We start from the raw sequence: 13,302 nt of genomic DNA, 5'->3' as shown, positions 1-13,302 counted from the left end.
TGTTTGTGTGTGTGTGTGTGTGCGTGCGCGCGTGTGTGTGTGTCTCACAGACAGAGACACACATATTCATATGCATGTGTCTGTAAATATGTATCTATTTACATATTCAACGTTCATGTCTCCAGAGCAAGTTCTTTTAAAGAAAAGGTAGGTCATGAGCATAATCCACTAAACAAATCTTACATCAAATATGTACATCTTTATGACTTTGACATGATTCCTGTGGCAGTGTGAGCAAAAAAGCCTCAATATTGTAACTGTAAGACATCTTTTTGCTTTGTACAAGTTTAACAGCTGAAAAAGCTGGCATAGGGCCCAAAACTCTGAGTAGATGCAATATACATAAAAATAAATAAATAAATAAATACAAACTTGCACAGTTTGTTGGTGTCCCAATAAAGCATTTAGATATAATTTTATTGTTTTTCCAACATCACTGCAGCGGCCAATAATAGCAAATTAAGAATGTGAATAAATAGAGTCCAATAATACTGTTTCAAGTCTCAGCAAGAACAGACCCCTGCGGGGAGGCATTTGTTAGGAAAAGAACATCCTCTGTATCTGCATATTCCTTTGCATGTGCAGACACTGCTTAAAGGGATAGTTTACCCAAAAATGAACTGTCTTTATTTACTCATTCCAAAACTGTATGACTTTCCTGTGGAACACAAAAGAAGAATCACAGAAAAATATCCTGGCCACTCCTTTCCATATAATGAAAGTGAAATATATTTAAGTGTGAACTAAATGTGATGCTTTCAGACACTTAATTGGATTCTAACTGCAATTAAATTAAAATGTATTGTAGTTTAAATTTAGATTAAATGCAGTTGGCTGAACTTTTTTGACCCACTCAAGAAGGACTTAAGTACGTTTATATGTAATTTCATACTAACTTCTGTTGTCTTTGAAATATGGTTAAAGTACTGCTGAATGTACTGACGAGCATTTATGGTAAACTAAAATATATCTTATTGTCATTTTATTTAAACTTGTATATTGGGTATTTTAAATATATTAGTAATTACACATCTGTAATGGCTTTGCACTTTAGTACATTTAAAACATATTAACTTTAAATGTAATACTGAATAACACACTGCAGTTCAAATTATGATTAAGTACTTTACATGTGCTTTAGTATGTAAGTCAATACATAAAAATAAGTGTACTTTTCTAAGCAGGACAAAAGATTATTAAAACATGATGTGAAATGTCCTTTCAAGTAAAACCTCTAATTTGACATTTTTACAAAGTGCTCTTTTTTAAAAGTTTTCTTAAGTGTGTTAAGAAACACAGCCACGAAAGAGTCTCTAAGTACAATTAAGTGACCTTTTATTTAATTGATGTTATATTATCCGCAACTACTTTTAAGATTTGAAGTACACATTCAATACAGTTAAGCACTTCTTTTCATAAGGGCAGGCTGACATGCTCCAAAATATCAAGATATAAAGTATCAAGTAGTCAATATGACTCACATCCTACCTCAAAGTAGTCACCTAAATCACCCGTTTACTGAGCTTTACTCAATGCCGCAGTCTTCTCATGCCATTGATTTTCTATTGCAATAGAAACAGAGAAAACTGAATGACCTCTGTAACCTGTCGAATCAATCAGCATGGCTTGTTTACACACAATTATCAAAAGTCAGACTCACAAACAAACAGGTGCTCTGTGTGCAGTAAATCAGGAAATGTGAACACAACCTGCAAACACAAAACTCTCTTATCACGCTTGATATTTGCCATCTTTGTTTTGCATGCTCTTTTGTTTAGAAAGATTAAAGAAGGTGAGGGAAGGAATAAATTAAAATGTATTGTAGTTTAAATTTAGATTAAATGCAGTTGGCTGAACTTTTTTGACCCACTCAAGAAGGACTTAAGTACGTTTATATGTAATTTCATACTAACTTCTGTTGTCTTTGAAATATGGTTAAAGTACTGCTGAATGTACTGACGAGCATTTATGGTAAACTAAAATATATCTTATTGTCATTTTATTTAAACTTGTATATTGGGTATTTTAAATATATTAGTAATTACACATCTGTAATGGCTTTGCACTTTAGTACATTTAAAACATATTAACTTTAAATGTAATACTGAATAACACACTGCAGTTCAAATTATGATTAAGTACTTTACATGTGCTTTAGTATGTAAGTCAATACATAAAAATAAGTGTACTTTTCTAAGCAGGACAAAAGATTATTAAAACATGATGTGAAATGTCCTTTCAAGTAAAACCTCTAATTTGACATTTTTACAAAGTGCTCTTTTTTAAAAGTTTTCTTAAGTGTGTTAAGAAACACAGCCACGAAAGAGTCTCTAAGTACAATTAAGTGACCTTTTATTTAATTGATGTTATATTATCCGCAACTACTTTTAAGATTTGAAGTACACATTCAATACAGTTAAGCACTTCTTTTCATAAGGGCAGGCTGACATGCTCCAAAATATCAAGATATAAAGTATCAAGTAGTCAATATGACTCACATCCTACCTCAAAGTAGTCACCTAAATCACCCGTTTACTGAGCTTTACTCAATGCCGCAGTCTTCTCATGCCATTGATTTTCTATTGCAATAGAAACAGAGAAAACTGAATGACCTCTGTAACCTGTCGAATCAATCAGCATGGCTTGTTTACACACAATTATCAAAAGTCAGACTCACAAACAAACAGGTGCTCTGTGTGCAGTAAATCAGGAAATGTGAACACAACCTGCAAACACAAAACTCTCTTATCACGCTTGATATTTGCCATCTTTGTTTTGCACGCTCTTTTGTTTAGAAAGATTAAAGAAGGTGAGGGAAGGAAGAAGAAGAGGGAGGGATGGGGATCGCTATTGATGTGCAACGACGGCCCTGATAAAACGTTATGGGAGCTGAGCTTTACTATCAGCTTGAAGACTCACGCTTCCTCTAAAGACGTCTGGGAAAGGAATGCAAATCTTTCCCGAATTAGATTCCCAGTTGAGGGAATTGGGGAGGCATGAACCTACAGAAATGCACAAACACACACATATATCAGATTCCTCAACTCAGTTAATGGATCATGGATGTCACAAGCATAATGTGATTACCATAGATCCGTTTCAGCCTTCAAAAGGCCACTCAGCTCATGGGGTTGACATTAATGCACATCTCAGCCAAATAAATCCTGTTTCCACCCTGCACTTTTGGAGAAGTTAAAGATGTGGCTTCATCAAAAATATATATACATTTCAAACGACGGACGAAAATAATGACTTATTGGTTGCTGGACGGAATCGAAGGGAGGATGGATAAGGGATGAAAAAGGAGGTAAGGAAAGATGTGCTTTTTTAATTAGTGGCTGTCATCACAACTGTGGCCACATATATTTATCCGGCCGTCTCAAACAAGTTCTATTCAGTGCTAAAATTTAAATAAACAACTATCTAGAAGTGAAATCAAAACTTTAAATGATCTCCATTCCTTTTGTGTTTGAAAGAGTGAGTCACGCAGGCGGCAGGTGAATACGTTGCAATAAAATAATTCACTATAAACTCACTCGGTTTTCCAGGAATGCTCTGAAAGGGAATTTTAAAACAGCCAACATAAAGATTGCCGAGAAACACACAGACTTTTAATAGCTAATACTGTGAAGAGGAGTTAATGGATAGCCACTGTTTCAATAGACCAAACAGTCTCGTGATACAAAAGAATGCCATTGTGTGTATTTATAGTCAGGCTTCTGAGGAAAACACTATTAGTCTGTGCTTTCATCCATGTCTTGAATCCAAAACTACATTTGTACTGGTAACATGCAATGCGTTTACTCCATAACAGATCATTTTGACATCATTAAGTGGTAGTATTAATTGTATTCATATACTGGAAATATTTGGAATAATAATAAGAAGGATTAACGTAAATGTTTTAGGCAATATTCCAATTTTCACACATTTAATTCTTTGGTATGATAGTCAACACATCAAAATAAGTGTACTTTTTTAAAGTATGACACAACATTATTAAAACAATAGTTTAAAATGTACTTAAAAGCAAAACATTTCATTTTACAATATTATTACAAAGTGCACTTTAAGTGTGCTACTTAAATGTGTTAAGAGAAAAGTACTTTCTTTTTTCAGTCTTATTATTATGTCTAAGTACATTAGTCTTTTAAGATTTTAAATACACAACAAGTGCACATTCAGCGTAATTAAGTGCACTTTTTTACAAGGGTAGAAGTGAATCATAAAATGTATCACTAAGCGTATTCATATGCTTAAAATATTTGTAATTATAATAATTAGGTTTAATGTAAAAAATGTTATGCAATATTCTAATATTCTCATGCATTTAAGTGTACTTTTTTAAAGATGTGTGTTACTTAAAAACAAGTGTGTTACTTAAGTGTGTTAAGAAAAATTTACTTTATTTTTTTCAATCTTATTATATTATCCCGAAATACAATTATTAGGATTATTGAGTTACACTTTATTTTAAGGTGTCCTTCTTACAGTGTAATTACAGTATACATTTAAGTACTGAGTAATAGTAATTAACTACATGTACTTACTATATGGTTAGGGTTAGGATTAGGGTTTTGGCTAAAGGTTGCTTGCATGTAATCATGCATAATTTATTGTTATTATAATATTAAGTGCATATAACATGTGTACCAAGGACACTTTAAAATAAAGTGTTACTGATTATTCTTTTAAGATTTTAATTACACTACAAGTGCACATTCAATGTAATTAAGTGCACTTTTTCACAAGGGTAGAAGTGAATCATTAAATGTATCACTACATTTATTCATATACTTAGAATATTTGTAATAATAATTAGGTTTAATGTAAAGGTTTTATGTGATATTCTAATTTTCACATGGGTTTAATTCATTAGCATGTTAGTCAATACATTGATATAAGTGCACTTCTTTAAAGCACAATAAAATATCATTAAAACAATTACTTAAAATGTACTTTTAATTTGGCATTATTACCAAGAGCATTTTTTAAAAGTTAAGTGTGTTACTTAAGTGTATTAAATTGTACTTAAAAGTGCACTTAAGTGGTCTTTTTTTCTTTATTTTAAAGATTTTTAGAACAGAAGTGCACATTTAAATGTAATTAAACACTTATTTTCACAAGGCTAGAAGTGGATCATTAAGTAGTATTACTAAATGTATTCATATACTGGGAATATTTGTAATACTGTTTAATGTAGGAATTAGGACGCAGATGCATTGCATTATATAAGTCACATGATCTATATGGCAGGAATATGATGTGCGGAAAAGCACCTGATGGAACATTATCATCCCCAAAAGTTTCCCTGCCCCACCTCTCCACTTTGGTGCATATATGACCTAGGACTCTCATTGGCAACAATCATGCAGACAGGCATATAGTCATGGGATCATGGGATTGAAACTTAATCTGAACAGTGAGTGGGTAACTGAACAAAATGGTCCAGCTGGTTGTGTTCGGGGGGGATGGGAGATATGACCAATGACGTCTCAGATTACATGTACAAACACACTCACGCAGCTGGACGTCTATTAATATAAAAAGAAGAAAGTGGCCACACTCTTCAAAAGTCATTATTTAAGAAAGCATGGTTAGCTATGTTTCCATCCATTATTTTTGAATTTTGAGGTATCACAACATTTGTTTGGAAAGATCAAGATTCAAGATTCACATAAAATCTTTTTTTTTTTATCTGGTAAGAAAACTGTGACAGAAACACATTTACAGAATAAATTTCAGGATCCCCAAATTAAAAACTAATGTGACTTTACCTGACCAATGACGTCTCAGATTACATGTACAAACACACTCACGCAGCTGGACGTCTATTAATATAAAAAGAAGAAAGTGGCCACACTCTTCAAAAGTCATTATTTAAGAAAGCATGGTTAGCTATGTTTCCATCCATTATTTTTGAATTTTGAGGTATCACAACATTTGTTTGGAAAGATCAAGATTCAAGATTCACATAAAGTTTTATCTGGTAAGAAAACTGTGACAGAAACACATTTACAGAATAAATTTCAGGATGCCCAAATTAAAAACTAATGTGACTTTACCTCAACATATCTGATTGGATAACTGATCTAAAAAGCAGACCAATATCATTGCACACCATTTCTCAAATATTGTTTTATTCTAAAAAAAACAAAATTATTTGGTATAATAACCTCCCAGAACTTTCTCAAATGATTGCATTCCCAAACATCATGGATCTGCCTCTTAATGCAAGATGACATGACAGCATTTGTTACGGTGTTTCATATTTTATTCAAAATTTACAATGTAGGAACAATGTCACAGGCCTCCCCAGATGTAGCAACTTTTTATTATGTTATTACTGATACTTTGCATCATACTTTTCTCTGGAACAACGGGATCCAATTGTTGAGCTTAATTCTTTAGTATACTTGTACAATAAATTGTACTTCTTTAAAGCATGATAAAATATTATTAAATCAATGATTTAAAATGTACTTTAACTAAAAACCTTTAATTTAACATTATAACGAAGAGCACTTTTTAAAAGTGTACTTAAGTCTATTAAGAAACTGTAATGAAATTCTCTCTCTTTAAGTGCACTTAAGTGACCTTTTATTTCATTAATATTATATTATCTGCAGGTACAGGTTTTTGGGATCACTTTAAATATTTAAATTACACAAGAAGTGCACATTCAATACATTTAAGCACACTTGTTTTCATAAGGATTGAACTAAATGAGTGCACTGATAAGTGAGGAGCAATTCAGATGCAGGTGGTATTTCTAATAATCTAATTCTTGAACGCATTTGATTAGAGAAAGTTTACCCTAAAACATTAAAAATGCTGTGAATCGTGTCCACATTTAGAATTGCACTTGCATTTAGATGATCTTCAAGCTAATAGACAGAAACCTTGGATGGAAACAGCTTTTGGCTTGTGCTATAATGGTTACACCAGTCAAAGAAAAGCCAAATAACCTTTTAACATGTTACTCTGAAACTCGTAGACATTAACATGCCATCTGAGATGCCTGAGTCACCCAGCGATGGAAAGGTGGAATCAGGTAGCCTCGAATGGCTCCGCGTCACTGCCAGTCCAATGCAGATGAACCCCGGGTGGAGTTGTGCGTCACCCCGATCCCAGGGCCCCTCGAAGGAGGCACTGCTGCAACAGGAGAGGCCGGCTTCCTCTGTAATCTCGGCTAGCGTACTCTGTGGTTGTCATACAATCCCACAGGTCAGGGCTGGGGCAGGGCAGAGTGTCACGAGGTGTGTTGCCATGGACTCAAAGAACACATGTTTTTTTATAGACAGGAGACAAGTGTGAGTGTGCACTTATGTGTTGATGTTGTGGAAAGAGCAGCGTCATGAGATTGTTCTTGATTGAACCAGGCTTTCGTGTGTCCGTGTCTGGAGAACTTAAAAAGCCTGAACACAAACTTGTCACCTCTAGTTAAAGCTGTGTGTGTGTGTGTGTGCGTGTGTGTGTGCGCGCACATGGCGGGCTGTCATTCGCTCCAGGCCATTCCCCATGGCCACTGGCTGTTTTAAGTGACAGGCCATCAGCGCTGAGGTCACTGGGTGAAATGAGAGGTGCAACCAAGGCTGAGTGTAAGACTTCACATAAAGCCACACAATGATCCCAGTGCAGTGTAAGGGGAATAAGACATATTGAGATGGACTCGTAACGTGACATATTCGAAAAGAGTGACATTAAACTAGATTTTCACATTTTCTGAAGAACATTTGAGTGGTGCTCAAACGTGTGAAACTCATCAGCATGATTCCTTGGTGTACTTATTACTGAAATAATATACTTTAAAAGATAACACTCACGTGTGAACTAAATGTTATGTTTTCAGACGTTTAATTGTATATGAATTGCAAATAAATGAAAATGCATTATAGTTTAAATTGATAATAAATGCAAGTGTACTCTTTGTTTGTTTATTTCTGACTCACTTAAGTAAGCTTTATACGTAATGTCATGAATCACTTCTTTGTATACTGCTGAATACACTGATAAGCATTTGTTGTAAACTAATGTCATTTCTATTGAAACTTGTTGTCATGTATTTAAATACATTTGTAATGACATGTTTGTAGTGATGAAATTGTTTCTGGTAGCCATTGACTTCCATAGTATCAAAATTCATTGGTAACAACACTTTTTGGTAATGAAATTACAAATGTGTAACAGGACTAACAGCACTTTTTGGTAAAGAAAGTGTTACACTTTATATGGATTTACCATGTAAATACTCTGATGTTACACAGCAGTGGCCAGTAAGTTAGGCTTTACATATAAATTGTGGTTGGTGGTCAGAATGTTACACTTTATATTAAGTGGACAGTTCCTGAGGAGTTACCATGTAAGTACACTGGTATTACAGTGGTGCACCAACTCCACCAACTTGAGATCCAACTCCTCCTACTTTACATATCCCTAAACCTACCCATCTACACCCCCTGGATCAAATTGTTCCAATTATTCTTATACATATTGTTGTTACAAATATAGTTATATATGTCCTGTTACACATTTGTACTTACACAAACCATTCGGAGGGTTGTTTCATGTGTGTAGTTACAGAAATATTACAGCTCTAGATACGATGTACCAATGTGTACTTACACTGTGGTTACATACTACGTACACATCTAGTTACTATGTAAGTACACAGGTATTAGGGCCACTTAATACAAAGTGGGACCAAATAAAGACACCCATGCAGGTTTGGAACAACTTGAGGGTGAGTAAATGATGAGTTTTCATTTTTGGGTCAACTATACCTTTAAGTGTGTAACACTTTCATGACATAGTATCTGTGAATACAGTGGTGTTGTTGTTGTTTTAATCAAAAGGAATTGGCCACAGCCAACAGGAAAATTAATTGGAATGACAGGAAGTTTAATGTACTGAACTGCAATTCAAAGAAATGCAATATATGTAATGCATTCTGGTACATTAAGTGTTTTTCCACACTGGTATTATTTATGTATTATTTAAAAGTGTGGCTTCCAAACTTTATTTGTTTGTTTGTTTGTTTGTTTGATGAAATCTTATTGACTAAATACAATTTTGTATGTCATCTATCTATCCATCCATCCACCAAAACTTTCAAATTAAGCTGGGCCAAACCATGGTTCAATGTTTGTTTATACAAACTTTGCTTTTCTAGTTACAGATTTCATTTCAATGTATTTCTTTGAATTTCAATAATCAATTTGAATTCAGCTTCCTTACATTCAAATTCCAATTGCATCTGCATCCTGTTTGCTACAGAAATTTTAATTGAATTTGAAAGGTATTCTCAAGTCGGTTCAGAATGACGCAAATTCCATGGTTGCTATGGTGTTCCAGGTAATTGCTAGGGTGTTGCTTGGCGGTTGCTAGGGTTTTGAGAGAAGTTGCTTAGTGTCCAAAAGAGCTGCTAATTCAAAAGAGCTGAGAAGTCTCTTTAGATGGCAACTGGGTTTGTCTTTCAATGTAAGTCTACAGGATTGTCCCCCAATTGTTCGCCAGGCGAAAACTGAACATCTGAATTTTTAGAATAATAACGGTACACCTTTCCTTAAAAAAACTGCATCTGGGTGGTAAAAAGATTTACGAAAAAGATTTACGTAGCACTGATTCACTGGAACCCGCAGGCACATCAGTGAACAGTCACAGTGTTGAGAACAGGCAAGCACTCTCTCAGCACTGTCACCACGCTAATGTACGCTTATTTAAATCGAGCTGTCACACTTGGTGTGTCATGCATCGCAACGGCACCCTGGGGAACATAAGAGATCCTGTCTGACCTTTGACCTGGCTGCCACTCAGCCAATCAGTTAAGTGTGCCGCTTCATATGCCGTGGTCTCACGTGAGAGTTCTTATAATGCTCGATGAAGGGGAAGTCCTGACCTCACGGATGCAAAGAAAGATTTGTTTTAACCTGCATAGTAATCAAGTATTATGCATTAAACTTCTAGAAATACTACAAAGTCTGCTCTCTATCTACCAAAATTATAGTAAATGCATATGTTCATTTTGCAGATGTATATTGTCAAGGCTGTGCTATATGATATCCCCGAGTTACCAGTTCATTTTCAATGAAAGAGACGTGGGATGCAGAACCGAACCAGCACTGCTAGTCAGTCTTGTTGGCGAAAATCCTAACATATAATCGCAGCATACAATACACATGATAAAGATTTTGACCAATCAAAAATAATTTTATTTACAATAGCATTTAGTTTTGATGTGGTCAAAGAACATGAAGGGGAACTTTCCCTGTTTTGTTGCATTTATTCCTTTTTCCCGTCAAAATTATCATATTTTTACATAAAAATGCAATGATCTGAAAAAGTCTGCAGGGAATTGCAAGCATGTATATTTACAAAAGCTTTGGCTCCATTATTCTTTTTTTCTCCCCTCACAAAAAGAAGCTCATAACTATGAACAATTAGTTTGTAGTTCACATCACATTTGAATTTCTCACTCAAGCAAACTGGACATGTTTTGGAATGTGTAGCTACAAAAGAGTAAGTACAATTGTCTGTAATTTGCACAATAACTAAATGCGCATGGCATGCTGGTCAAGATGATTCTCAGTGAAATCACACTTCACAGCTTGTAAACATTCTTTCATCATGTGAGTCATTATGTGCAAAAATGATCCATTCATTTATCAAAATATGTCAGGAAAACATGTTTATTCCATAAATATTTCTGACATTGCTGTCTGTTTACATGTAACACATTGCTCCAAAAATAAATGTACTGTATACAGTACATTAAAATGTGCATTTGTTTTTCTGTGTAGTAATGTAGTGAGTTTTCCCAGTAAACTTTTACCTACTGTTGAAATCTAAAAAGCTCAGTAGGCCTACAATGCACTTTTTTCCCCAAACATAATATATATATATATATATATATATATTTTACTTATGTATGTGTATGTATATATATATATATAAAATATTATTAATATAATATTTATTTTTTCCCCAAATCAAAACAAGTAGCAAGACCATGTTTATAAATGGTATTAAGATCTGTCGTGGGTGATCCAATCATACGTGACCACACTGTACCAGGACTAAATATAGTGTAAGTGAGGTCAAATCGCTTTGACGAAATCACACAGACCACATTCAGAGGTCAGAAACACATGTGACCACACTGTATTTACAGTATAAACACATAACTACCCTGATGCATCTGGGGAGGGGGGGCATCTAAAGGAATAAACTGCACTAAATGTTTTAATCCAATTGCAAGTGGTCAGAGAAGACAAACAGTATTTGAGATGCATGTTACTATCAAGTGTAAGCTGTGATCGGATCACCTGAGACAGATTGTAAACGGAGCCAATACTGTAAAAACTAAAGTGTGTACAATAGAGTGCTACAGTGATGGCATATTTTTGTAGGAAGTTAGCATCACACTGGTTCCCTCAACAAAAACACAGTAATATTTTTCTATTAGCTTTTGGATCATTGCATAAAATAAGTTGAGTTTACCTGTTCGATGTGATGATGTTTAATGTCCCCTACAACCCCCGTAGTCCCATATAGTTACTTCTTAGCAACCAACTTTTTCAAGTCAAGTAGCTTTTTAAAAAATCACAAGAGGGGATTACTGATGCATTTTGTGTCATAGAATAAAATGTAAAAGTACCTTGAGCTTGTGTTCACCACAGACCTTATTTCAGGCATTTAACAAAAAACTAAAAAAAAGCCACTGTCTTCAGGATGATGCAACCAGAAATGCTAAAATGCTTGTTTCCAAATTTGGCCTACAAAAATACGCCATCCATGCAGCACTGTTTACAACATCTCTTTGTATCTGAGGTCACTGTATTTACCTTTTCCTAATGCTAAACCACATTATTGTTAAATATCTTTTGCAAATGTATTTCGTGCCATATTGGTGTAATAAACATCAACCTATTTTTTCTTCTGTTCTGTCTCTCTTTCTCTCTCTCTCTCTGGCTGCCCGTGGCTCCAGGGCCATATTCCTGGCTCGTTACTAGGTTTCACAGACAGTATAATTTCAGCCTGACACCGCCTCAAACGAACGGCTGTCAAGCCCTAGCGCCGCCGTGGGGGAACTCATGGGACGTCGTCTCAAAAATGTCACTTTCCCACTTGCCAGCAAAAAAAGTAAAAGAAAATGAAAGGAAAAACAAACTGCACATGGCCTGGGAACCACTGTTTTAACCGTGACAGGAAAAATGGACACCGTTTTGGGACAGAGAAAATTGTGTGTGTGTGTGTGTGTGTGTGTGCGTTTAAGGTACTCTGTCCCTAAGAGCGCCACTTAAAATAATGTAGTGAAGTGCTAGTGTATGAGAATGACTGTATCTGATGCAGTTTGGGCCTGAACTTTCAAAAAAAGGAAAGTTTTTTACTGACATATATGGGTCCATGAAGAACCTTTAAAAGAAAAATTCACCAAAGATTTTGATTTGCTGTTAACCTGGACTACTCACCGTCAGGCCATCCAAGATGTAGGTAGGTGCCTTTTTCAGTAGAACAGTAAAGATTTTTAGCTGAAACTGTGATCCTTTGTGATTCATAAATGCAAGTCAATGGCTACCATCACTTTGAGAGTCAAAAAAGCACATAAAGAAACACAAAATGAATACCCATGGCTCCTAACGATATATTGAGATCTTATGAAGCTTAACGATCGGTCTGTGCAAGAAACTAAACATTTACAAAACTATTACCTGTAATGCAAATGAATCATTCTTTTGAACTGGTTATTTTTTAGTGAACTGGATGAATCGTCTGAAACAGTTCGCAGTTCAAGCAGCACAGATCTTACTCTAGTTACTCAATCAAAACTCACTTTGGGACGCCTGACAGTCAATCTGACTCGAAATGAGCCAAAATACCGGTGTATATGATCCTAGGATGCCACAGTTTGCAAACTCATACAGGGCTCCAGTTCCTCCAACAGTCCCTGAACTGAGAAAACAGTTCAGAATCGGACCGAAGCACTTGAACCGAGCACTTGAATGAAGGGGCGAAATGAAAGTTTTTATGGTTTCTAATGGTCTATGTAAAAAGATGAGTTGATTAAGACTAGTTTATTCACTTTATATGCTTTAGACATGTATAACAACAGTGTTTCACATCAATAATGGGTGCTTCAACAATGTAATTGTGTAAATCATTACATAAATATGTAAAAGAATTGGTGATTCAGATATTTGAAGAAGTTAATTGAAACAAACTCTCTGAAAGAAACAGATCACAGAAAAAAATCTGACTTTCCCGTTTGTCTGAGGCTCTGGATTACAGGTGATAATGCTGTAT

General features: G+C 34.9%; 1 long non-coding RNA gene across 1 annotated transcript in view; it reads left to right on the top strand.

Annotated features, from left to right (window-relative positions):
- Positions 1-12,685, top strand: part of LOC107691872 (uncharacterized) — a 13,541-nt gene extending 856 nt beyond the window's left edge. Inside the window, exons 2-3 of the long non-coding RNA XR_001634583.1 lie at positions 9,439-9,445; positions 12,592-12,685. This is a non-coding gene — a long non-coding RNA (uncharacterized LOC107691872). The remainder of the gene's footprint in view (positions 1-9,438; positions 9,446-12,591) is intronic.
- Positions 12,686-13,302: the final 617 nt, after the last annotated feature.

The sequence above is a fragment of the Sinocyclocheilus anshuiensis genome, unplaced genomic scaffold (assembly GCF_001515605.1).
Source record: "Sinocyclocheilus anshuiensis isolate Anshui unplaced genomic scaffold, SAMN03320099.WGS_v1.1 scaffold206, whole genome shotgun sequence".
Lineage (NCBI taxonomy): Eukaryota > Metazoa > Chordata > Actinopteri > Cypriniformes > Cyprinidae > Sinocyclocheilus > Sinocyclocheilus anshuiensis.
This window is presented reverse-complemented; position numbering and strand designations above follow the sequence as displayed.